At 41.5% G+C, this 27,024-nt stretch overlaps 1 protein-coding gene across 5 annotated transcripts in view; it reads left to right on the top strand.

Annotated features, from left to right (window-relative positions):
* Nucleotides 1–27,024, top strand: part of LOC122561187 (G protein-coupled receptor kinase 5-like) — a 231,184-nt gene that overhangs the window by 149,057 nt on the left and 55,103 nt on the right. The gene's annotated exons all lie outside the window — the stretch shown is intronic.

Raw genomic sequence — 27,024 nt, 5'->3', positions numbered from 1 at the left:
TATCAGAAATGAGCCTGTTGTACGCAGTAGCCTTTTTGTTATCCCAAACAATCTTGGAGTGTTAATGAGCTGGCTGGACATTGGTGTGATTAGGACTAATGAGTGTTATTGGTTTTGACATCTTAAAAGGTGGGTGTGATATTTTACTATCCACTGACCAATTCTGTTTCCCTCACTTACATTGATTTGGCCACTATTTATCTTTTAGTTCAGCACTTAACCTCTTGGTAAAACATAAAGTTTCAAGTTAAAGAAAAGGTTAGGATTCGTATAAAAGGACTTGGTCAAAGTGAGGATTAAAGGTAGAATGGGGTGGAAGATTTAAGAAGGGAATTCCTGAGAGTTTGATCTTGGTCACTAAAGATTCAATCACTGTTTTTAGGATGAACCCATGATCAGAGGGAAGGTAGGACCATGGTTAGAACATTGTTCTAAGGTTGGAGTGAATTGTGGAGACATAGAAGAACAAATTCATGGAGGGATTTTTAATAAAATGGATGCTACTCTTAAATTTGAGGCATTAAGTAGACTGGAAACTAGTATAGGAGAAGAGGATCTGGGTGTCCATTTGGGTGAAAAGTTTATAGAAGTTTCAAGATCAGACACAGACAGGAGATTATCAAGAGCAAACGCGATGGGAGTTGGCAGTGGAGCTGACAAAGGTTCCATACTGTCAAACTGAGGTAATGGCAGAAACAGATAATCTTACAAAAATGTAAGTCAGAGCCATTCTTGGTTGAACATTTTGGAACCAGGCTTCACCTCTTCCACAGAGCTGTGACAAATGATTCCATTCTTTTCAATGGGATGTGATTGTGTCTGTAGTTGTGCTGTCTCCACCCAATCTCAGCAGGCTATTTGATCATGTGATTGTTTGCAACTGTTCTGGAGCCTGCATGGCTCTCAAAAAAGTGATGCAGGAGAGGTGGTGAGGTGTCCTCAGTGAGTGATAGACAGGAAAGATTAGTAGCTTGGGAGGATGAGGTGGCTGAGAGACATTGAGTGGACTAGAATGCAGTAGTGAGTTGTAACCCATAAGCTTTGGGGAGATGTGCAGCAGCAAGGTTTAAATGTCTCTCCCTGTGAGCGTGAGGTAGCAGAGAGAAGATGTGCACTTACTTTTGTGGAGTGCAAAGATCATGGTCTTTCTTTGTGTGCTGCCAGGCAGCCGTGTATCACCTGGAGTACAGCACTGACCCAGGCTGCAGTTTGGGACTGAACTAGCTCAGCCTGGTGATGTAGCCTCCTGTGGTGGTCAGGAGGTAAAGAAATCTGCCTCCTCTCCACCCTCCTGTCTCAGGTCCCTGACTGTGAAGCAGGAAGTTGGATTCCCCTTCCTCAGGACCATGTCTTCAATGATAGTGATCGAGCACTCCACTGTGAGGGACAGTTCCTTGTTTGCAACATCCGAAATACTGGATAATTGGTTTTTAAATAACACCAGGCCATGGCAAAGCTCTACCTCTCCAGCTGAATGAATGCCTCAGAAAAGCACCCAAGAGTCCGGTGGCATAATTAATGAGGTGAAGAGCAGAAGATTGTATGGGAAATGTCACTCTGAGACATGGTGGACTGGAAACCAAGAATTGCACTCAACAAAGGACTTGAAAGTGGGAAAAATCCACCTTTGGTGTTCATTTCTAGATAACAATGAAAGCCTGCTTAATAGCAGACCACGTTGTAGTCGGACATGTCAATGGGAACAGGAGTAGGCCATTCAGCCAATTAAGTCTGCCTTGCCATTCAATACAATCGTGGCTGATTGAACGCTTATTGCCTTTTTACTCACTTCATCCCCATAACTATGTATGTCACTAACTTTTATGGCTCAGATAATTTTTTGACTAATAAAGGAATGAAGGGTTATGGTGAGAGGGCGGGTAAGTGGAGCTGAGACCACGAAGAGATCAGCCATGATCTTATTGAATGGCGGAGCAGGCTCAAAGGGCCAGATGGCCTACTCCAGTTCTTATGTAGTCGGAAGTCTTATCAATCTCTAACTAGTACTTTTCTGGATCACTTCTGTATGATAATAGAAGAAATTGTCTTAACAACTGGGAAAAGAAAGCATACCCTTTTCATTAAATATTAGCAATTGTGAAGGACTCTGTATAGAATGGTCTGTTGTTTGACCATATACAGGGGATGAGCTGAAAATGTGTTGCTGGAACAGCGCAGCAGGTCAGGCAGCATCCAGGGAACAGGAGAATCAACGTTTCGGGCATACGCCCTTCTTCAGGAAATTCCAGCACCACATTTTCAGCTCTGATCTCCAGCATCTGCAGACCTCACTTTCTCCCCATATACAGAGGATGGTATCTCTGCCTTATATTTTGTACCCAAATTAATCAACGTTTCGGGCATACGCCCTTCTTCAGGAAATTCCTGAAGAAGGGCTTATGCCCGAAACGTCGATTCTCCTGTTCCTTGGATGCTGCCTGACCTGCTGCACTGTTCCAGCACCATATTTTCAGCTCTGATCTCCAGCATCTGCAGACCTCACTTTCTCCCCATATACAGAGGATGGTATCTCTGCCTTATATTTTGTACCCAAATTGATAATTGTAACAGAGAAATAGTAAGCTTCTAATTCTATCTGCTGTCCAGGCTATTCTACACAAGTATAGCAGCACACTGTTTCTCTCTACAGGTTTTTGAGTCCAAAGTTCTTCAGGCATCATTGCTCCTGAGTATTTACGTGTGGTATAAGCCACATTAGCATGTATAACATTTCTAATGTATACCTCTCAGCAACCCATTTTTGGAATATTAATGGTGGAACCTTTTAATTATTGAATCACAAAACAAAAGGCTGCACCCTTGTATTTGCTACTTGTAAAATATTTGCAGCAGCTATGGTACCTGAAGAGAAAAGTCCCAAAAGGGTAATTGAATGGTAGAAGAATGAGCAACGTTATCCTGAATGATAGGGTCATTCAAAAATCTTGAGTGAACAAAAAAGAAATTGTGGATAGGGCCTTATTGTAGATAAGAGCATTTTCTGTCAAAATTGAAGGCTGGTAGATTGGAAGGTGATGGCAGAGACATGCCATGATCTCCTTAAGAGGAAGGAGAAATTGGATTCGAGGCATGAGAAATGCATTGGGGACTGGAAGGGGTTAACAAGGAAACCAGATAGCAGGGAGAAAAAAATCTTTTGCAAATTCTGGTGCAGAATCTGAAGTTATTCAATTTGATGTAATAGCAAAACAGAGAGAAACACGATAGTGTTTGCTAGAAACTAGATGAGAAGTGAAATAATCCAGATAGTTTTGCAAATGTGTAAGGCTATCTTTAGAAAGTTCATTGTGCAAGAGAGAAATATGTGAAAATCAGAGGAGAATCCGAGACGGCCTAAGCACTGATAAATGTTGGGTAGACGTTGGATGCGTAGTTATTGAAATCATCAAGATCATGTTTGAAGGCAATAAATGACATCAATATTGTTATGACCATACTGGACATTGGTCAGAGGTACTAACTGCATTCTTTGGGACTTGGACTGTGTTGTATGTTATCTAAATCTCTGCAGTATTTGGTGTTGGTGATCACACCATCAATGTGAGAGCAGTGCTGTGGAGATGGCTGACAACCATCTGTTTTAAAGGCCAGATAGAAGTCCGAGGTTTAAGCACATCCTGCCATCTTAGGATAAAAGTGGTCATTGTACAGGGTACAGGATGGAAGCCAATAGAGCCCTGGAATGGATGATGATGCATTTTATTCCGAATGACATTTTCAGCAATTGCGCTGGCAATTCAAAAATTTTAAAATCATGCAGCATAAAAATAGGCCCTTCGGCCCACCATGTCTATAGCGACCAACAGATATGAAAACTATACTAATCCCAATTACCTGCACTTGGTCCATAGTTTAAATGTCCAGGGCATTTTAAATGCTTATTCAAATGCTTGCTAAATATTGCAAGAGTACTCGCCTCCACCACCCTCTCAGCTAGTGCATTCCATATTTCTACCACTCTGAGTGATAACATTTTTCCTAGTTCACAGTCTTCCAATCACAAAAACAACCCTCCACTATCACCTTTTGCCTCCTGTTTCCAAGCCAATTTTGGATCCAGTTTGCCAACTTGCTTGGATCCCATGGGCTTTGACCTTTTTAGACCAACTTTTCATGTGGGACCTTATCAAGTGCCTTACAGAGATCATGTAAGCCACATCATCTGCACTACCCTCGTCACTACCTTTTCAAAAAACTCAAGTTTGTCAGACAGAATCTCCCTCCAGCAAATCCATGCCGAATATCCCTGATCAATTCCTGCCTTTCCAAGTATTAGTTAATCCTGCCCCTCTGAATTTTTCCAATAATTTCCCTACCACTAATACCAGACTAACTGGTCTGTAATTACCTGACCTATCCCTGCTGTCCTACTTGAACAAAGGAATTTTATAGCCATCCTCGAGTCATCTGGTACTTTACCTGTGGCTAATGAAGTATTCAATGCAGAGAGGGCAGATACTTCCTTATTGTGGTCCACAAAATCATTGTTGTTTACGCAACTTCTTTCTTCAGCAACTTCCTCCAGGTCTACAATGCTGCTAGCACCCTCAACTATCCAGTCCACTGCATTTATTTCATTTTCACTTTACCATTGGAGTAAAGATTTCAACAGTCTAAGTCGATAATCTGGAACTTCCTTCACACGTCAATTAGTTGTCACATCTCTCTGCACTTTCAAATGTTTTCTTAAAATAATCCTAGTGAGCAATAGTTTAGTCTTCTGATTTCTCTCCTGCTCCACTTCAGTCCAGTACTGATATTAAAAAAAAAACTAGGACTGGTTGCTGTGCTAAAAATGCAATGCAAGTTGCATATATGACTCCTGCATTAATATAGAGATGAAATTAACTCTTGTATATACAATATTTTTAGTCATGTTGGTTCAAGCTCTTCAGACAATTTAATCATTTAAACCTCTGTCTGAATTACTAAGGAATATTCGATATGATCTTGTTCTTGAGTGTATTCAGTTTTACAGAATGCCAACATGTCAGCTTAACCTAATAGCTAATGTGAAATGTACCATGTATTTTTCCTTCTAAATTAGTCATTGACAGCTGGCAGAATGTCAAAAAAAAAGTTCTGATAAACTTCAAAGAGCCCCTGTTCCTCATTAGCAAAAGAGCAAACTTAGTGACAAAGTTATAGTTGAAAATTAATACATTTACCATGTCCAGTGGATAAAGTCTGAACTATGATTAAAAGGGTAGGTCTGATCACGTTACTGTAAGTTTCATAGAACTCTAGGCCAGCAAATGAGTTTTGAATGATGTGTATATTAAATTATATATACAAGAATTTATTGCTTTGCTTCTCTGTCAGGTATTTCCAAGTATTCTCTTAAAAACTTATCCTGTCCTTCATGTGAATCTGAATCACCTATTAATGAGCTCTTTTGTTTGATAGTTTCAGTTTGACTTAATTGTCAATACACTTGCCACAATAGATTATGATTCAAAATACCACTCCATGATTGGAGCGTATAATACAGCTTTTTTAAATTCATTCATGGGATGTGCGTGTCATTGGCTGGGCCAGCATTTATTGTCCATTACCCTTGATAAGGTGGAGAGCTGCCCTCTTGATCTGCTGCAGTACATGTGCTGTAATCAGTCCATTAGAGGGGGAATATATGTCCAGTTAAGGATCTTGAGTGGCTTGGAGGGGAACTTGCAAGTGATGGTGTTCCCATATATCATTTACCCATATCAGGCTAGATGGTAGTGGGTTTAGAAGGTCCTGCCTATGAGGCCTTTTCATACATTCTGTGCAGTTCTGAGGGAGTTCAGCTTTATTTGAAATGCTCTTTTGGATAAGTTGTTAAATGTTGGAATATAATTGATCCCATGCTATTCTATTGAAGAAGGGAGTTTCTTGGTAGCTTGGCTATTATTCACCTCCACACCAAAGCCAAAGTATGCTAGATGTAAAATACTGCTGAAGCTGCATGCCTCAAACAAACTGAAATGTTGGAGAACCTCCGCATCTGTGGAGAGAGACACGGAGTTAATGTTTTGAGTTGATTATGACCCTTCCGAACTGGAAGGGGGTTGGAGAATGGTATTTTTGACAGCAACAGAGGTGAAGCACGGTTGACGCTCAGTGTAAAAGGCAAAGGAGCTGCTCGTTGGGATGACAACACTGTAGACATGTAAAATAGGTGTAAATTAAGGTGCAGAAGGGTGAAAATAGGTCGTGGCTAAGAGTAAATTAAACAAAACACAAACATGAAAAACCCATGCAGGTTTGGGCGAAGAGATTGCAAGAGAAATGGAGGACAGAAATTACCATGTAAGGTCCTGAAGTTCTGGAACTCAGCATTGAGCCCGAGAGGTTGTAAAATGCCTGAGCGAAGAATGAGGTCTTGTTCCTCGTACTGGTATTGTGCTTCATTGGAACATTGCAGCAGATCCAGGATGTAAATGACACGAGAGCATGGGGGTTCATTGAAATGGCAAGCAACCAGGAGGTCAGGGTCATTCCTACAGATAGAGAGAACATGTCCCGCAAAGCAGTCACCCAGTCTGCGTTTGGTCTCACCAATGTAAAGGAGATCATGGAGACATTTAAGGACTGTACATACTAGAAGTCAGAGTCAATGGATGTGAAGCTGGAAGATCATAGCAGGTCAGACAGCGTCCGAGGAGCAGGAAAGTCAACATTTCAGGCCGAAACCCTTTGTCAGGACTCGGGAGGGGGAGGGAGCAGGAGCCTAGAAGTATCTAGAGGGAGAGGGGTGAGGCTGGGGAAGGGTAGGTGGGATGGTGACAGGCAGATGCGCAGGTAGGGGGTTATTGTGATTGGTCAGTGGGAAGGGTGGAGCAGAATTGAAGAGCTTCAGGACAGAGGAGGTAACCTGGGGGTCGCAGTGGGAGAGAGACTTGCTGAGCTCTCTTCAGAGGGAGGAAGAAACCTTCTTATTGTATTGTCAACTAGATTGAAAGAAGCACAAGTAAAATGCTGCCTCACCTGGAAGGTGTGTTTAGGCCCTTGGACAGGGAGGAGGGAGGAGCTGAGTGGGGTAAGTATGACACCTGTGATTGCATGGGAAGGTGGTGTGTGCGAATGAGGAAGTTTTAGGAATGATGGAGGAATGGACCAGGATATCATGGAGGGAACAGTTCCTGCAGAATTGACTGGGGGCGGGGGTATACATTTGGTGGTAGCATCCTGCTGGAGGTGACATAAATGCAGAGGGTGATCCTTTGTATGTGGAGACTAGTGGGATGGAAAGTGAAGACATAAACAACCTTATTGTTATTCTGGGTAGGAGGGGAAGCGGTGAGGGCAAAAGTGCAGGATATTGCTCAGATACGTTGGAGAGGTGCTTCCACCACAGTGGAGGTAGGTAGGGAGGGAGAATACTCAGTTGAGAATAAAAGGTGGATACATCAGAGGCATTCCAGTAGAAGATGGCATCATTGAAACAGAAGTGACGGAGACAGCGAACCTGGGAGAATAGAATGGAGTCTTTACAGAAAGCAGGGAGTGAGGAGGTATATCGAGGTAACTGGGGGCCAGTGGGCTCGTAATGGATAGTGATAGGCAGCCTAGTCCCAAAAATACACAGAGAAGTTAAGGAAGGAAAGAGAATAGGTGAAGGTGCGAAAAGGATGCAAATTAGAATTTTTTTTTGTAATTCTGGATGAGAGAAGGAAGCAGCATGAAAGATATCCATTTTCAGACTGACCTGACAGGTGATGGATATACACAGGGACTGCACATTCACTGTGAAGAGGAGACTGTGGAAATTGTGGAACTAAGGTACCGCAACAGAAGAGTTTTGAATGTAAATGAGGCAAAACTGAATAAAGAGGTGGGGGTGAATAGAACCAAGATAGGAAGAACTGAATTCAGTGGGCAGGAACAGGCTGAAATGATGGATCTGCCAGGGTAGTCCTGTTTGTAGATTACAGGAAGAAGGCAGAAGCAGGCTGTATGGGTTTAGGGGAGCTATGAAGTGGGGAGATCTCCAGGGTCAAACCTGTCAGTGATGGTCCTGGATGTAACAGCTGAATGTTAGGTATGGGACTTGTAAGAACATAAGAGCTCTGAGCAAGAGTAGGTAATTCAGTGCCTCAAACCTGCTCTGCCATTTTAGTGCTATCATGGTTGATCTTGTCTCATTCTGAACTCCACTTTCCTGCTTGCTCCCTGTAAATCTTTTACCTGCTATCAATTAAAAATGTCTCAGTCTCTTCCTTAAATTCATTCAGTGTCCCAGATCTGCGGTCGTGAATTCCACAGATGTGTGACCCTTTGAGAGAAGTAATTCCTCCTCATCTCTGTTTTAAATCTGCCACCCCTTAGCCTAAAAAAAAACCTCTCATTCTAGAATGCCCCACAAGGGGAACCATCCACTCTACATCTGCGTTGTCAGTCCTCTTTAGCATCTTATGTCTCAATTATATCTCCCCTCATTCTTCTAAACTTGAACAAGTGTCGGCCTAATTTGCTCAATGTCTCCTCGTAAGAGAAGCCCTTTATCTGTGGAATTAATCTAGTGAGCCTTCTCTGAACTGCCTCCAATCCGTAATCCAGGGGGAGAGAGGAGAAAGTGAGGACTGCAGATGCTGGAGATCAGAGTCGAGAGTGTAGTCCTGGAAAAAGCACAGCAAGTCACGCAGCATCTGAGGAGCAGGAGAATCGACATTTCAGGCAGGAGCCCTTCATCATGAAGTGTCTGAGGCTTGAGTCCAGAATTAGAGGGCATAGGTTAAAGGGGAAAGGTTTAAAAGGGACCTAAAGGGCAACATTTTCACACAAAGAGTGGTGCATGTATGGAATGAGCTGCCAGAGGAAGTGGTGGAGGCTGGTACAATTACACCATTTAAAAGGCATCTGTAGGGTTTACGAATAGGAAGAGATTAGAGGGATATGGACCAAATGCTGACAAATGGGACTAGATTAATTTAGGATATCTGGTTGGACGCATTGGACTGAAGGATCTGTTTCCATGCTGTACATGTCTACGATTCTAAGTAAAGGTCAGCCAGCCAGACGACAATAGTATTATCCTTATCAGCAGGTTTGGTGACAAGGTCAGGGTTGGAGCTGAGGGAACAATGTGCAGCAGGTTTACAAGGGAGACAGGCTAGAGTGAGTGAGGAGAGCAGCGAAGTTAATGTGACCAATGTCATGTCAGCAGTTCTGGTGAAGAAATATTTGAAACCAGAACACACTAACTGGCGGTTCATCTCATTTGTATTTATGAGACCTTGCTGTGTGCAGGTTGGCTGCTGCTTTAACCTACAAAACGACAGTAACTGCGCTTCAAATGGAATTAATTGGCTCAGCAACATTTGAGACATCTGAGAATGTGAATAGTTCTATACAAACCTAAAGTTCGTTTTTTACTTTTACACAGAATTTTAAGTGTGATTTATGGTGTTTGAATGTTAAAAACTTAGCAGTAACTGCAGTGCTACCCATCTATCATTTTGGAATCATAAAGTCATAAAGGTCTACAGCACAGAAAATGAACCTTTGGCACATCGAATCTGCACTGCTCAAAATCAACCACCTAACTATTCCAATCCCATTTTCCAATATTTGAACTACAGCCTGTGCATATCTAAATATTTCTTAAATGTTATGGTGGTTTCTGCCCCTACCACGCCTACAGGCAGTGAGTTCCAGATTACCGCTACCCTCTGGATGAATGTGTTTTCCTCACATCATCTCTCAACATTAAATCTATGTTGCCTTGTCATTGACCCCTCCACCAAGAGGAAATGTTTCTTCCTGTCTACCCTATCCACGCCCCTCATAATTTTATACGTCTCAATCATGTCCTACTTTAGTCTGCTCTGCTCCAAGGAAAACAGCCGCAGTCTATCTGACCTCTCTTCATGACTAAAACTCGTCAGACCAGACAATATCCTGTTAAATCCCCTCTGCACCCCATCTAGGGCAATCACATCCCTTCAATAATGTGTATCTGTTAATGAAAATTGAATTGAATAAGGACATAATGTTTTGACAAAATGCCATATGCATATTTTGATATCGTAAAGTATCCAGTAGGCCCAGTTTGCCAATGAAATCTGAGCATCTGTATACTGTCCCCTATCTTATAAACTGTGTTTAAAAAAAACTCAAAGGACTGCAGATGCTGGAAATCAAAAACAAAACAGAAATTGCTGGAAAATCTCAGCAGGTTTGGCAGCATCTGTGGAGAGAAACCGGAATGAATGTTTTGGGTCCAGTGACCTTCCTCAGAACTGATGGAAACTTGGAGAAAGTTGATTTTCATGCAGAAGATAGGGAGGGGGAATGAGGTAAGGAGTAAATGATAGGTGCATATATAGCCCAAAGAGAGAGAAACAGTTGGACAGACAAAGGATTGGAGATGCACAGCAGGTCAGGCAGCATCTGAGGAGCAGGAAAATTGATGTTTTGAGCAAAAGCCCTTCATCAGGATGAAGGGCTCCTGCCCGAAAAGTCTATTTTTCATGCTTCTTGGATGCTGCCTGACCTGCTGTGCGTTTCCAGCACCACTCTAATCTTGAATCTAATCTATAGCCACTGCAGTCCTCACTTTCGCCGAGACAAAGAATTGGTAACAGTCAGCTGGGAGAATGAATGGGACTATTAGCAGCTTAACAGTGGATGGTGTGTAATAGTGGACCATATGATGATAAGACCTGGTGTGTGGGGACAAGGGTAAGGATATGGCCTCAAGCCCTAAAATTGCTGAAATTGATATTGAGTCCTGAAGGCTCCAGGCTCTTCAAGTGGAAAATGAGGTGCTGTTCTTCCAACTGCACTGGAACACTACAGCAAGACAAAGACACGGATATAGGTCAGGGAACAAGGTGCTGTGTTGAAGTGAATGCTTAGGGTCTCTTTTACAGACAGAACGTAGATGTTCTCCGAAGTGGTCACTCAGTCTACACTTCATTTCCCCAATGTAGAGAAGACTACATTGTGAGCAGGAAGTGCAGGGAAAGTGCTGCTTCACCTGGAAGCAATGTTTGGGCCCTTGGATTCTGAGGGGTAAGAAAGTAAACAGACAGGTGTTACACCCTTCTGCAGTTGCAGGGAAGGGTGCCATGGGCTATAGGAGGGCGTTGGGAGTGAACAAGGAGTGGACCAAGGTGGTCCAGAAGGAACAGTCCCTGTGGAAGCCTGACAGGGGAGAGGAAGGGGAATGTGTGGCTGATGGTGGCATCCTGCTGGAGATGGTGGCTAATGATGCTCTGGATGTGGATGCTGGTGGGATGGTAGGTAAGAACAAGGGAACCGTATTGCTGTTGTGGGAGGGAAGAGACGGCCAAAATGCAGGAGATGGGTTGGACACGGCTGAGCGCACTGTGAACCACAGTGCAGGGGAACCCTCAGTTGAGAAAGAAGGTAGACGTTTTGGAGGCCCCCTTGTCAAAATTGGCCTCATCAGGATAGATGTGACGGAGATGGAGGAACTGGAAGAATGGAATGGAGTCTTTACAAGAAGCAGGTTGAGGATGTATCATCAAGATAACTGTGGGAGATAGTTGGTTTCTACTGGATATTGGTGGACAGCCTATCCCCAAAAATTGAAACAGAGCTATTGAGGAAATGAAAGGAGGAGTCAGTTGGACTGGGTGAAGTTGAAATTGGGGTGGAAATTGGAAACAAAATTGATAAGCTTTTCCAATTCCAGACAAGAGAGGGAAACCGCACCAATGATATCATCAATAAACTGAGAAAGAGTTGTGGGTGGGGACTGGGACAAGGAATGTTCCATATATCCCACAAAGAGACAGGCATAGCTGGGGCAATGCTTTACCTGCACTTCACACAATCTAGTCTACTGCATTTAGTGCTCACAATGTGGACTCCTCCAGACTGGGAAAACAAAGTGTAGACTCGGTGACTGCTTTGCAGAACATCTACATTCTGTTAGCGAAAAAGGCCATAAGCATCCAGTTTCCTCCCATTTCAACACACCCTGTTCCCTGGCCAACATCTCTTGCAGTGATCCAGCGAAATTCAATGCAAGTTGGAAGAACAGCACCTCATTTTCAGCTTGGGAACTCTACAGTCTTCTAGGCTCAATGTCGAGTTCAATAATTTTAGGGCATGAGGCACCTTCTCCCATGGCCTTACCCCAATCCTCTCTCTCCAGGCATTGTTATCATGAGGTCTGCTATTACACACTATCCATTGTTAGCCACTAATAGTCCCCATTAGCAACCATTCATTCATCTAGGCTGACGGCTATTCACTGCTCTGTCTGTACAACTGTTTTTCTTTCTCCTTGGGCTCTATCTCCTCCTGCCGTTTATTCCTTACCCCCTCCCCTCTCCTCCCCCACAAGCCCTTGCCAATCTTCTGCATAAAGAAGCAACTTTTTCCTAACTACCACCAGTTCTGAGGATGGATCAGTGGACACAAAACGTTAATTTTGATTTCTCTCCACAGATGCTGCTGGATCTACCTAGATTTCCCAGCAATAAACTGTGTATGTATCTCCCACGGGGAGGTTATCACAAACAGAGCTTAAGCAAGTTTTTTTAGAAAAGCATGACTCATTAACTTCTGTTTTGTGTACCATTAGATCAAACTTCAAATCACTTTATTGGATTTTGACTTCATGTCATCAAGCTGTATAACTATTTTGGAGAATTACTATGTGCAATTGATTATACTGTCATGAGATCAAATTGGATGTCTTGTCAATGTATTTATAATTGAGTTACTGATTTCCTCAAATAAGATTGTGGGCTGCCTTTATATTTAAGTAAGCATTCAGTATCTGACATCGCCTAACATAAAGCTACGATTAGTCAACATTCATATTGGTAAAAATACAAGCAATAAAGGAAACTGTGTATATTGTTTCATTGTACTTAAAACTATTTTTGAACTTAATTGGATTTCATACTGTGTAAATATTCTGAAACGTCTTTGTTTCTTTTACATGTTAATGATACTAGGAGTGGGAAAGAGGCTGGCATTAAGTAAAGCTGCTTATGCACTCTTTTTAAAAAAAATAAATATTTACAGTGACAGTTGCATATGCAGTTGTGCTTCTCATTACCTTTGGACTCTTTTGTGAATCATTTCTCAAAGAATTGCTTTAAATGTTGTTATTCATTGAGCACTTTTTTTGAGCATGGTTTAAATTTCCAAAGACTTTTAGAAAAAGAAACTAAGAGGACAGGAAGTGTAGTGTCTGCTGTTTACCATGATTCTTCTACAGTTTAACCATGAGAGCAATTTGCCTGTTGCTGTAATGCAGCAAATTCATTGATGCAATATATCACATGACTGACTCGAAGTAACACATTTTCTGCTTACTCGCATAGAAAGGTACAGGTCTCAGTTGTGACTGACAACTTGAGAAAATTTGTTCAAGCAGCAAATAACATTCCTCCTTCCTTAACACTTTTTTCTTCTGGATTTTTCTAGCTTTGTTCTAAGTCATGCAATAAAGTTACATTAAAAACTTATGATGCAAGTTATCTTATTTGCATCCAGGCTTCCTCCTCAAAATCTTCATCATTTTTCCAATTACTTATGTATGCTGTTAGGTCTCCATTGACCAGTTTTTGGATTAGTGGTGCTGGAAGAGCACAGCAGTTCAGGCAACATCCGAGGAGCAGCAAAATCGACGTTTCGGGCAAAAGCCCTTCATCAGGAATAAAGGCAGAGAGCCTGAAGCGTGAAGAGATAGCTTCAGGGCAGAGGAAATGACCTGGGAGTTGCAGTGGGAGAGAGACTCCCTGAGATTCTTGTAGAGAGAGGAGAAAAACTTCTTCAAGGCAGGCATCCTTGCAAGAGGATCCGCAGTAGAGTTAAAACCAACTAGGTAACGCTCCAGGCTCTCTGCCATTATTCCTGATGAAGGGCTTTTGCCCGAAACTTTGATTTTGCTGCTGCTCGGATGCTGCCTGAATTGCTGTGCTCTTCCAGCACCACTAATCCAGAATCTGGTTTCCAGCATCTGCAGTCATTGTTTTTTCCTAGTTGATTTTAACCCTACTGCGAATCCTCTTGCAAGGATGCCTGCCTTGAAGAAGTTTTCCTTTTCTCTCTACACGAATGTCGGAGTCCCTCTCCCACTGCAACTCCCAGGTCATTTCCTCTGCCCTGAAGCTATCTCTGCACGCTCAGGCTCTCTGCCTTTATTCCTGATGAAGGGCTTTTGCCCGAAACGTCGATTTTGCTGCTCCTCGGATGCTGACTGAACTGCTGTGCTCTTCCAGCATCACTAATCCAAAATCCAGCATCTGCAGTCCTCCATTGACCAGTGGTTATTCATCATTCACTGGTAGTGACAGGCTGATTGTAGCCATAATACTCAGGTCAACATCCAGAGCACTGGAGTATCTCCTTGTGTCAGTGATCGAAATGTTAGTTCCTCTCAGCAATGCTTAGCTTGGACTTTATTAAACATTTTAAAATATTGTCTTTTTTATGGATGTATTAAATATTGCTTTAATTACAACTCATGTCTACATTATTTATAGACAGGCAATCTGTAAATCAACGAAAGTAGGATTTAAAAACTGCAACTTATTTTGTATCTCTACATTTCAGTCACTATTTCCACAGGGGTTAGAGCTCACCAGTCTTTTTCCACTTAGTGATCATTGTTTGTGATACCCTTGATTTTTTTAAAATGTTAAGAATTGAAATCAATAGAAATTAACATCTAAGTTCCTAAAATGGGAGGGCAGTTAGAATGGTCTTTGGTGGGGGTGGCAAGTAAGGTTATCGGTTTAATTGAATCTAGGCTTGCATTGTCCTCCTTTTAAGTTTGGATCTGTGTTCTCTGTTTCTACAGGTGTTAATATATTTACTCAGTTAAGAATCTTGAATAGGTATAGAACATAGAACATTACAGCACAGTACACGCCCTTCAGCCCTCGATGTTGCACCGACCTGTGAAACAAATCTGAAGCCCATCTAACCTACATTATTCCATTTTCGTCCATATGCTTATCCAATGACCATTTAAATGCCCTTAACGTTGGCGAGGTATATTGTAATTGACTGTTCTTTTCACGGTAAAATTTCCCAAGGGCTTCAATGTGAAATTGCTAAAATAGGTTTAATCAGTTTCATAGTATTCAAATGCGTCAATGACATTTCTCCCTCTATTTCTGTAAACTCCTCCAGCCTAACAACTTTCTGTAATGGTTACTGTCCTCCAATTTGGGCATCTCGAGCATCCCTGCTTTTAATTGTTCCGCGACTGGGAGCCGTGCCTTGAGCTTCCTAGGTTTGAATCTAAAATATCCTCTCTTTATCTCTGTACCTCCTTTTAAGACACTTAATAAAACCTACTCTTTTGGCCAACTGACCTAACATATCCTTGTGTGTCTAATTTTGTTTTATCTTGTTCCCGTGATTCATTATGTTGAAGATGCTGTATAAATTGAAGTTGTCACCTTTTTCAATACCACCTCTTGTACCTGGATATCGTTATTGCAGTATGATGACCAGAGTTGTACAAAGTCCATTAGGGTTTTCTTGTACAAGTGTTTTCTATAGGTTCATTTCCTGTGCCTAAACTTCACAATATCGAGTTAACTTGCCACACACAGTCCTGTTGGTTTCAGTAGCTGTCAAATTCCTCACCCAACACCAGGCTATAGTCCAACAGGTTTATTTGGAAGCACTAGCTTGTGGAGCGCTGTTCCTTCATCAGGTAGTTATGGTGCAGGACCATAAAAGGCAGAATTTATAACAAAAGGTTATGGTGTCTTGTAACTGAAATAGCATATTGAGCAAACCAAGATTGCTGTTAAGTCTTTCATATTTTAGAATGGGTTTGCATTTATATTCGGAGAATTATATTTGCAGATACGTTCTATTTTGTTCAAAAATGCACAATCTGCATGTAGTCAATCCATGTAATATTTTACAAATTCCTACTTTGGAAATAGAACCAGTCTGACTCAAGATTTGGAGATGCCGGTGTTGGACTGGGGTGTACAAAGTTAAAAATCACACAACACCAGGTTATAGTCCAACAGGTTTATTTGGAAGTGCACTAACTTTCGGAGCGACGCTCCTTCATCAGGTGACAATCACCTGATGAAGGAGCATCGCTCCGAAAGCTAGTGTGCTTCCAATTAAACCTGTTGGACTATAACCTGGTGTTGTGTGATTTTTAAGTCTGACTCAAGATCAGGATACAGACAGACTGTAACCTCACATCCTTAATGCATAGTCAGAGCTGAGATGTCACATTTTTTTAATAAAACCTTACGTTATCTCGAGAATGTGACTTAAAAGTAGTTCTGGGATTTACATATTAATGAACAGAAACCTGCAACCCATTCTAAAAGATGAAAGACTTCACAGCAATCTGTTTGTTCAATATATCATTTCAGTTGCATGACACTAATCTTTTGCTCTAAATTCTGTGTCTTATGGTCCTACTCCACAACTACCGCATGAAGAGACAGTGCTTTGAAAGCTAGTGCTTCCAAATAAACCTGTTTGGACAATAATCTGGTGTTGTGTGTTTTTTAACTTTATCGACCCCAGTCCAACACTGGATCCTCCACACATTGTTTGACTCCATTATTTATTTCCCTTCTCTGGTCTCTCAGCTGTACATTTTTTTCCTATATTACATGCAATCTTTCACTTGAGGCCACCTGCCCAACCATGACAATCCCTTTTGTTTGAACAATCTGTCCTCAATTTGACACAATCTGTAAATTTGGATAGCTTCTGTCTGTAGCAGCGATTCCTGAAACACCTGCTAACATTGACACTCCCCAACACAGCTTCTTTCACAAATGAGCTTTCCATTCTCTGCTTGGGCCAAAATCCAATCATCCTCTGAAACGGGCATCCTGTTCCCATACCCGTTCTGCCTCCTGCACTACTCATCTGTGTGGCACCTGGCTCTGATTTAAATTCACCACCCACGGACTATCTGTTACCAATATGTTCCTTTGCTTCTTCAAAGAACTTCAGGAAATGTATTCAGTGAAGCCGCCACTTCAACAAAGGCACATTTAACTCTCTGGCTTGGTGTAAATATATTTTTTTTTTGGATAGCATGAAGCACCTTGGTTCATGCTGGTATGTTGAAGCTGATGTAAAAACACAAATTATTCTTTTTGTAGGATACGTATCAATGTGTTTTGTTATCCCCTCCTTCAGTCGAAGCTCATCATGGACACGTCTGCTCTGTCTGCTTTTACTATTCTTTTCTTTTTCTGCTTTTCTTTTGATTTTAACCTTACTTATCTTCTGTAGTGAGCTGCATTGCTGAGGTCTCATGGCAGCGATGTCAGTAGAGGTAAAGTGGCACTGAGAAATGGCAACAGTTCTGCAGCAGCAGTGTGGCAAGGGGACTTGTGCTGGTGATGGTCTCAGCATCAGGTTGGAAGAGCACAGATCCAGGCCCATTGCTAAGTACTTAAGAAAGACTGCAATGCTAAGCATTTAACTTTATTTCTTTATTTTCTACTTAAGATGGAGCTGAACAATGGCAACTTTGTACACTTTTCACTGTACTCCTGTATCCCTGTACTTGAGTAGGTGTGACAATAAAATCTAATTCTAATTCTCATATCTCCTGTTGTGTTACCTGTAATAAATGTAACACTGATAGATCTGAGCTTCCTTGGATTTCTATGTGCCTCTTTGTAAGATGAATATCAGATTGACTACTTTTGCCATCACTTGGAGCTCCTCCTGTTTCTATTACCTATTTCGTGCAGCACAGAATCAGGCCGTTTTTATCGACCAGTCTACGCCTATGTTTCTGCTGCTTTGGAGCTATCCTTTGTCCTTTAAAACTTCAGCTGATCATTCCCTTATCCCCCATGTTTAGCACTGCTAAAAGAGGTTAGCACTGCTGCCTCACTGCGCCAGGGACCTGGATTCAATTCCAGCCTTGGGTGACTGTGTGGAGTTTGCACATTCTCCCAGTGTCTGTGTGGGTTTCCTCCTACAGTACAAAGATGTGAAGGTTAGGTGAGTTGGCCATTCTAAATTTGCCCTGTAGTGTCCAGGGATGTTCAGACTAGATGGATTAGCCATGATAAATATGGAAGAGAGTGGTGGGGAAGGGTGTTTGTGAGGGATCATTTTCAATGGGCTGAATGACCTCTGTCTGCATTTTAGCAATTTTATTATTCTATGATATTCACCTCATATATTCATGGCTGATGATAGCAAGTTGCACGTTCAGAAGATTTGCCTGAATTGTCTATATGATATCTTTGTTACTGTGTTCACATTGATGGCCTTCTAGCAGTTGCAGAACAGAGATGTGTTGCACCATTTGAGCAGAGGGTGCACGTGAACTGAATGGATTTACATTGGTAGCTTAAACAAATCCTTTTGCCTTTTTCCGTTTTAAACATTTATAAATATTTGTGATCACTTGATTTTTGATATCATGCATAGTGTTCAGGCTCATTCATAATTCTTGGACAATAAAGTGGGCCATGCCTGCTTGTAGGTAGAACTGGATAAAAATATCCAGGCTTAGCCTAACAAGTAGTAAGTAACATTTGTACCATTCAAGTGCCAGGCAATGACCACATCCACCAGGGAAGAAACTACCCATCACCTTTTGATTTTTGGTAGTATTAGCATTGCTGAATTCCCCCATCATCAACACCCTTGGGGCCATTGACCAGCAACATAACCAGGCACGCCATATAAATAGTGTGGCTGCGAGGATAAGCTGGAAAGCAGGAATTCTACATCAAGTAACTCATTTCCTGACTTGCTAAAGCCAGTCCACCATCTGCCAGACATGAATCGGAAGTGTGATGGACTACTGTCCACTGGCTTGGACATGTGCAACATTCTAATAATACTCCAGACATCTTGCCATCTTCTGGGACAAATTAGCCTCCTTGATTGACATGCATCCCAACACATTCAACTCCATATCCCACAAGTGCTCTGTGGCAGCAGTGTGTATCATTTACTAGATTCACTGTAGTAACTTGCCATGAACTATATATAGCTGAAAATGTGTTGCTGGAAAAGCGCAGCAGGTCAGGCAGCATCCAGGGAACAGGAGAATCGACGTTTCGGGAAACGTCGATTCTCCTGTTCCCTGGATGCTGCCTGACCTGCTGCACTTTTCCAGCAACACATTTTCACCTCTGATCTCCTGCATCTGCAGTCCTCACTTTCTCCTCATGAACTATATATATACAACCGAGCAGGACAAGGGCAATCGATGCATGGGAAGACCACCACTTGCCAGCCACGCACCATCCTGACTTAGAGCTGGATTGTCATTACTTCATTTGTTACTGCATCAAATCCTGGAACAGTCCTTGGTATCAGTGATGTATACCGTCACCACAAAGACTCCAGTGGTTCAAGAAGGTGTTTCCCTACAAGATGGGCCATAGGAGAAAGTGAGGACTGCAGTTGCTGGAGATCAGAGCTTAAAAATGTGTTGCTGGAAAAGCGCAGCAGGTCAGGCAGCATCTAAGGAGAAGGAGAATCGACATTTTGGGCATAAGCCCTTCTTCAGGAATTCCTGAAGAAGGGCTTATGCCCGAAACGTCGATTCTCCTTCTCCTTTGATGCTGCCTGATCTGCTGCGCTTTTCCAGCAACACATTTTTAAGATGGGCCATAGACTGACTTCATCAGCAATACTCAGAGTCCAAGAATATTTTTGAAACATTTCTTTTGAATTGGGCAGCAGTTCTGCCATTTTCCTTTTGAGTTGTTTCCTGTAAGTATGCTTAAACACTACACAATACAAAACAGCACAGGAACAGATACTTCTGCTCACCAAGCCTGCGCTCATTCCTAATTCCTATTTGGACCTGCTCCTTATTATCCATGCACAGTATCTATCCCTTGTTCACCTCATGTACATGTGCCTATCAGGATACGCCTTAAGTGTTGCTAACATGCCTGCTTCCACCACCTCCACCGGCAGTGGATTCCAGGCACCCACCACCCTCTGTGCGCTTCTCCCCCAAAATTTCCCCCCTCTCACCTTGAAACTCTGCCCTCTTGTAGTTGACTTTTCTACCCTGGTAAAATGCTTCTGACTACTTAGCCTATCTGCACCCCTCATAATTTTGTCGGCCCCTATCATGTGTCCCCTCAGCCTCTGTCTTTCCAGTGAAAACAGTCTGAGTTTATCCAAGGTCTGTTAACTAAAACCCTGCAGACTAGGCAACATCCTGTTAAACCTTCTGTGCACCCTGTCCACAGCATCCATGTTCTTGTGGTAGTGTGGCAACCAGAACTGCACACAATATTCTAAATGTGGCCTCACTAAAGTTTTGTACAGCTATAACATAACTTGCCAACTTTCATATTCAGTGCCTTGGCCAATGAAGGCAAGTGTGCTGTATTCCTCCCTTTTTCAGCTTACCACTTCCAGGGACCTGTGGACCTGTACATCCAGATCCCTCTACATGAGAGTGTTAATAAGGTTTCTGCCATTTATTGAACAATTCACACCTAAATTTGATCTTCCAAAATGCAGTTAGATATTTAACCTAAAATACAATTAAACTACAAAACATTCGGATGTTTAAGAAAATCCCCTATCCTTCTAACATCAGTTTTAGCTGTCTTAGTTACCTTTATTGTCCTTGATTTTGTCTTCACCTAGACCTGTCTTGAAGTGTGTTCTGGCTACGTCAGGAGTACACTTTTTGTATTTGCAAGAAACAATATCGAGGAACAAGAGCCATTATTTAGAATGGTGGGATGTAATGTTGCAGTGTTTGGAAACTGTGTCTTCAGATAGAATATTCTATCTTCAATCTCACCCTATCTTTAAAAATGTTCTGGAATAAACTAAACTGAGGTGGTGTCACCTTGTTAATAGAGGATATAATTGTAGCTTTAGCAATTTAGTTTCTGCTTAATGATTATTCTTAGAGGGAGTCTGACACAGTTGAGAAATTACCAGGGATCTGTTGTGTTTTGAGATTGTATCATTGATCATTGAATGAAAGTGTGGAGATTTCGGGAAGAATTAGGTTAATGGTGTAAAAAGGTCACAGATGCAGTGAGGTGAGATGTGAAGTGCTGCATTTTAGTTTTCTAAAGAATAGAAAAGTTAGCGTGACATAAATTGTAATGGTTTAACAGTGGGTTAACAGACAAATGGAGTAACTGGTTATTTTCATGGAGCATTGACTATTAAAATAAGAAAGCAATGTTGAATTTGTGCAACACAGTTTGAGACTTGGATTGCTGCAAGTCATTTTGGGCACCCAACCAAGAAGTGATACTAGAACCAAAGAAAAGCTATTGCACATGGTATACCATAATGACATTGTAATTGAGAGTTTATTGTAACATCAAAAACCTTGATAAACTGGGGCTGTTTTGTTTAGACAAAGCCAGTTAAGAATAGACTGCAACATGTAGAAACAGTGTATCACAGGGCTGTATCACAGGGCTGTAGCACTGCAAAGCATCAGAATGGCAGTTGCCTGTCACAAAGATGGCACTGTCTGTATGTTCCCTGGACAGTGTGGAGACACACTCATGAAACTGAGTATTTTACTGACAGGTATCGGGGATTTGTGACTTTGTTGATCTGAAGGGAACATTTTAACTTGCTTTAGGCTTCCTTTTGAATGCGATGCAGTATTTTCTAAACAATAGAGATGTATATGTATGGCCGATAGGAAAGTAATGCTAGAGAAGGATGATTTCTGTCAGTATTAGGTTAGGTATGATGGTTTCATTACCATGAAGTTGCCATATCCTTGTTCAGCTGTACAGGGCCACTTCACTCCAAGAAGCTTGTTGATTGCCTTGACTCATTTTCCAGAAAATGGCTACACTGAAGGGCCAGAGACTTTCAATTGATGCACTCCATCCTGTTCCAGAGTTCCCCTACCAACCAATCAAATGGATTAATATCAAACAGGTCGTGGAGTCATCAGGCTGATTAGGTGTGGATCCGTGCTGCGTGCCTAACTAATGTTATTATGCTTTCGTACCACAGAGCGGACTGATCTGAGGATGCCCAAGCTCAGGCAGCCATCTTTGGTTTTGGGAACCCATGCTCCATGAAGAATATCTAATGGCATGTGATGCATTCAAACTTCGTGTGGTTTTAAAGAACTTAATGAAAAATTGTATCTGGTGGATAGTGAATTAGTCATTTGGAGGCATAAACTCACATTACCAGTGGATGTACAAAGTGGGGTAAAACATCTTTGTACACAAACATTTAGGGAGATAGTCGGGTGGTGATAATGAGGTGGCATTGGAAAAAATTGAATCAGAATGCTTGATCATAAGTGTCTGTAGAGACCAACTGTAGTAACATTTAAAAAAAGAGATGAAGGAATATTTTTCAAAAGGATTTTAAAGGGATAAGAATGGGAATAAATTCCATTCCAAGTGAAAAATTAGCATCATGAAAAACTGAAGAGCTGAAAACCATCTCTTTGGTTTTTTTTGTTATCCTATTAATAATTCAGTTGGTTTGTCTACTGCCTGAAAACGTATTTACATTAGGCTGAATTACAATGAACATGTTAAAGTCAATGAGCACATTTGAAATGCAATCAGATGGAAGGTGTTTGCATTGATCTTGGATAAGGTAACCTGAAGAATTTGAATAGATGTCAGTTTGCACTGCACAAACGTAAGTAATTTGCATATAAGAAAATAGCTGATGAGTTTCAAATCAATGTGCAACCATGAGAGAGGATTTGTTAAATAAAATACTTCTCCGTGTGGATATTGTAAATAAAGATTAACACACAGGCAAAGGCACGCAACATGCAGAATTTAGTGGCAGTGATCTGAGTTCTGCCCACAGGAGGGAGCCCTGCATCTCTGTTCCAAGATTCCTCAGGGAATTGAGGGAAAAGTGAAGCATCCAGAAGAGTGGAATTAAAGTCCAATACTTTCAACCAGGATTGTAACAAATGGTGGAGGTAGTTCAAAGGGTCATTTGTCTGCTCCTGACCCTGTGTTCCCATATAGCGTGTTATTGATGTCATGGCAAACCATAGAGAGAATCCTGTGACCCACCCTAACCTCAATCATAAGGTCATACAGCACAGAAACAGATTGTTCGGTCCAACTTGTCCATGCCAATCAGGTTTCCTGAACTGAACTGGACCGATTTGCCTGCAATTGACCTGTCTCCCTCTCAACCTTTTCTATCCATATACCTGTCCAAATGTTTTTTAAATGTTGTCATTGTACCTGCCTCTACCTACGGCAGCTCATTCCATACATGCTCCACAGTGTGAAAAAGTTGCTCCTTAGGTTCCATTTAAATCTTGCCCCTCTGACCTTAAACCTATGCCCTCTAGTTTTGGACTCGCCTACCCTTGGTAAAAGACCTGGGCTATTCATCTTATCTAAGCCCCTCATGATTTTATAAATCTCTATAAGGTCACCTGTCAACCTCCTAAGCTCCAAGGAGAGAGACTCCCTGCCTATTCAATCTCTCCTTTTAACTCGAACACTCCAGACCCAGCCACATCCTTGTTCACTTTTTTTCCCCATGTCCTTTCTAGTTTAACATCTTTCCTATAGCAGGCTGACCGGAATTGTACGTAGTATTCAAAAGGTGGCCTCGCCAATGTCTTGTCCAGTTTGTCTAGTTTTCTCATGTCACCCATGGACAGCAGCTTCATTCACATAACCACTAGATTGGACTGGTTGTCCATGTGCTTATGACCATTTTTGGCGAGTTGGTCTTCGAAATAAGGATTTCCTTTTTAACACACAGGTTAAATGTGGGGATTTGAGACTCTCCGTGGAACAGATTACGTTCCATTAAGGACCTGCCTCCATGCTGTAAACCTCTGGCTCACAAAATAAAGTTTGATTCTGTTTGCAGATGGATTCTGACATAATTTCATCCAAGCTACAAACTCTTCCTAGTGGCAAATAGAGACCTAAAGTGTGACCCACCAGAGGAGTGTGGATTGAGTAGTGAAAAAAATACCTTTACTTTCAATCAATTTTTCCCTTCCCGTGCTTTAATTTGAATGTTGACTGAGGTTGCTGCCTTCTGATGACAGACTGGTGACCACATTCAATTGAAAGGAATACCCAGGTAAATAAAAGCATAAAGGGTGAGGCAATCAAATCAAGGCACTTTTTATGTTACCATTAGAACCTGGTGTTACCACCAGCCAATGAATTGTAATGGCCTAATGTGTAAAATGAGGTTAAATAATGCGTAACCTTGCTTCCGCTTGTAGATTCTCACAGAAAGCTAATATTGCTTTGATATATGTTGGTGATGGCCCTTCTGTCTATATGAAAGGTGCCCATTGGGAAATGTAAAAAGAAACTTACTCTATAGCCAGTGTTCTTCTGTACTGTGCAATGTATAGGGATCTGTATTCTGAAGCCAGTAATATAGTACTTGGCCTGAGAGAGTTTTATGTGGAATGTTGTCCCTTGATATTTACTTAGGGAGGTTATGGGTGAGGCCTAAAAGGGCCGAAGAGCATAACGGAACCAGAGATTTTATGCTCTGTTCCCAATTCACAGCTGGTCAGCAGGAAAAGAGGCCAAATGGGAAGCCTTGGGAGGACCTCAGCAATTGGGTGCTGGGAGAGAGTTGCAAATGAGAGGCAAAAATGACCCATCAAATGACTCCATCTAGAAAGAAGTGCTTGCAGCTGCTTAGTAAAGGCTAAAAAAAACTTTGTGAAAGTTGACAGCAAATACCTCCCTTTCAGTACTCGTTTCTCTTACCTCTGTTCTGTGGGAGCCCAATTTAATAGTTAATTATTAAGTACATCAGATTTCCACCAAAGAGCACTCAGGCGCCCCAGTACCTATCAAAGAAAGGACAAATAGAATCCATTATTAAAGCGGTAGTAACTGCTCATTCACAAAGTCAAAACACAATCCAAGAACAGTCAGCGTGGTTTTGTGAAGGACAAATCATGTTTTACTAATTTGGTAGAGTTCTTCGAGGTGTCACAAGTAAAGTGGCTAATGGGGTCCTGTCACTAATGGGGTGATGATTTATTAGCTTGGATAGAGAATTGGCTAACCAACAAAGCAGAAAGTCAGGAAAAATTGGTGTTTTTCTGGTTGTCCAGATGGAACCAGTGGGGTGTGACAGGGTTCAGTCCTGAGGGTCCCAACTGTTTATGATCTATAATAATGATTTGGATGCAGGGAGAGAAGATGCTATAGACAAATTTACAGGTGACACTAAAACAGAAGGGACAGTAAGTTGGAATAAAAAAAACAAAATTATAAATGGATAGGTTAGGTGTATGGGCCAAAATTTGTCAGGTGGAGTTTAATGTGAATAAGTGTGAGGTTATCCAGTTTGATCAGAAAAATAGAAAGACAACTTATTATCTAAATGAGAGAAGTTTCAGAGAGCTTTTAGACAGAAGGAACTAGGTGTCCTTGTGCATGAATCACAGAAACCTAGTATGCAAGGACAGAAGATAATAAGGAAGACAAATGGAATTTTGACATTTATTGCTAAAGGAATAGAGAATAAACGTTACTACAACTGTATTAGGAATATTAGACACAGTTTTGGTTCCCTTAGGTTAGAGAGATATGTAGTTGCAATAGAAGCAGTACAAAGGAGGTTCACTTGATTGATTCCAGAGTTGAGACTGAGCAGTTTAGGCACCTATCTGAGAATTCAGAAGAATGACAGAACAATTCATTGAAATAGATAAAATGCTAAAGGGGATTGACAATGTAGACACGGTGTGTATTTCCTCTTGTGCAAAGAGCTAGAATGAGAGGTCATAGTTTTAGGATAAGAAGTAGCAGATTTAAAATGTAGATGAGAAGGAGGTTTTGAGAGGCTGCTGCAGTGGAGGATGCAGTGTGGATCCAGCCATTCCTGGTGGCCATTGCGGCTGCATCCTGATGGGTCTTATGATGTGGTGGGCTGCTTCAACAACAAGGTGGGTCCAGGTCGGGATCCCAATGGCCTGGATTCCTTGCGATGGCTTCAGCATTTACGAAGACATGGTGGGCCAGGTGCGGTGGCTTCACTGTCAGGCTTCCTCGGTCTGTGGAGCACTGGAGCTGTGAATTGAACTAAGATGGGTTTTGTCTTAATTTTTTTCTTATTTTTTAATATATATAATTTCTATTGCTAAAGTGACACCAGAGTGTGGCAACAAACACTTTTTCTCTGTAGTTTGTTTTGTAAAAAATGCAAGTGACAATAAATTTCTCTCCAACCTGACCCGCCTTGCGCATATAAGAATTAGGCGACCACAGCAGTTATAAAAGATGCAGGCCGAGCAGTGTTGAGCAAGTTTTCTGGGATAGATGGTGGGGAGTCCAGTGGGGGAGTAGTCTAAACCTGGCTGCCCAAAATTAAGCTGTTGTGAGTGGGGTGCATGCACATGATACACACTCCCTGCGCAAACCATTAAGTTTGAGTTAAGGCTAAATGATGACAAATCACCACAAATTATTTTTCTTCATGTCCCAACTGAGTTATAACAAGTAGTTATCAACTCACTGGGAAAAAAGGAATTAAAATAGTTTGTGGATAGGAAAAGGGTGGTAAGCATCTTTAAGCTTTAAACTTCCCTTCCACTAGTTTCTGCTGGGAGGAGGGAATTAAAATTCTGCTTTCATCTCTCTCATAGCAGTGATTTATTACTAACAGAATGGACAGCAGTAAGAAAAAAATTAAACTTTACAGGGCCCATTATTAGGAGGCAAACCAAATGGAGAAATAGTTTATAAAAGTGGAAAATCCATCATACTGTGCATCATTTAAAAAAAAAACTAATGAGGAACTACTTGATGTCAGGTAAAATCATGTGTGTGGGTTTCACTGTAATTATCCTAGAATATACTTTCTAAATGTGCGGATACTTCTTTAAAGCAAATAAGAGGCAGACTATTTACATGGAACCAATGTTCCTAAATATTTCAGGGACTGTGCAGTATGTAATTAATCATTTGTGATAATAGCAAAGAAGGTAAAATTGGGATGTTTATTCTTAATGCCAAACGGTTGTGGAAATTAATTTCCAGTATTTTAAAAAATATTTCTTTGCAGATTTAACAAGGCCCAGTTGTGACTTAAAGTGTATCTTTAATTATGTTCCAA

This window comes from Chiloscyllium plagiosum, chromosome 22, assembly GCF_004010195.1.
Source record: "Chiloscyllium plagiosum isolate BGI_BamShark_2017 chromosome 22, ASM401019v2, whole genome shotgun sequence".
Classification (NCBI taxonomy): Eukaryota; Metazoa; Chordata; class Chondrichthyes; order Orectolobiformes; family Hemiscylliidae; genus Chiloscyllium; species Chiloscyllium plagiosum.
The sequence above is the reverse complement of the archived record's forward strand: the minus strand, read 5'-3'. Positions and strand labels throughout refer to the sequence as shown.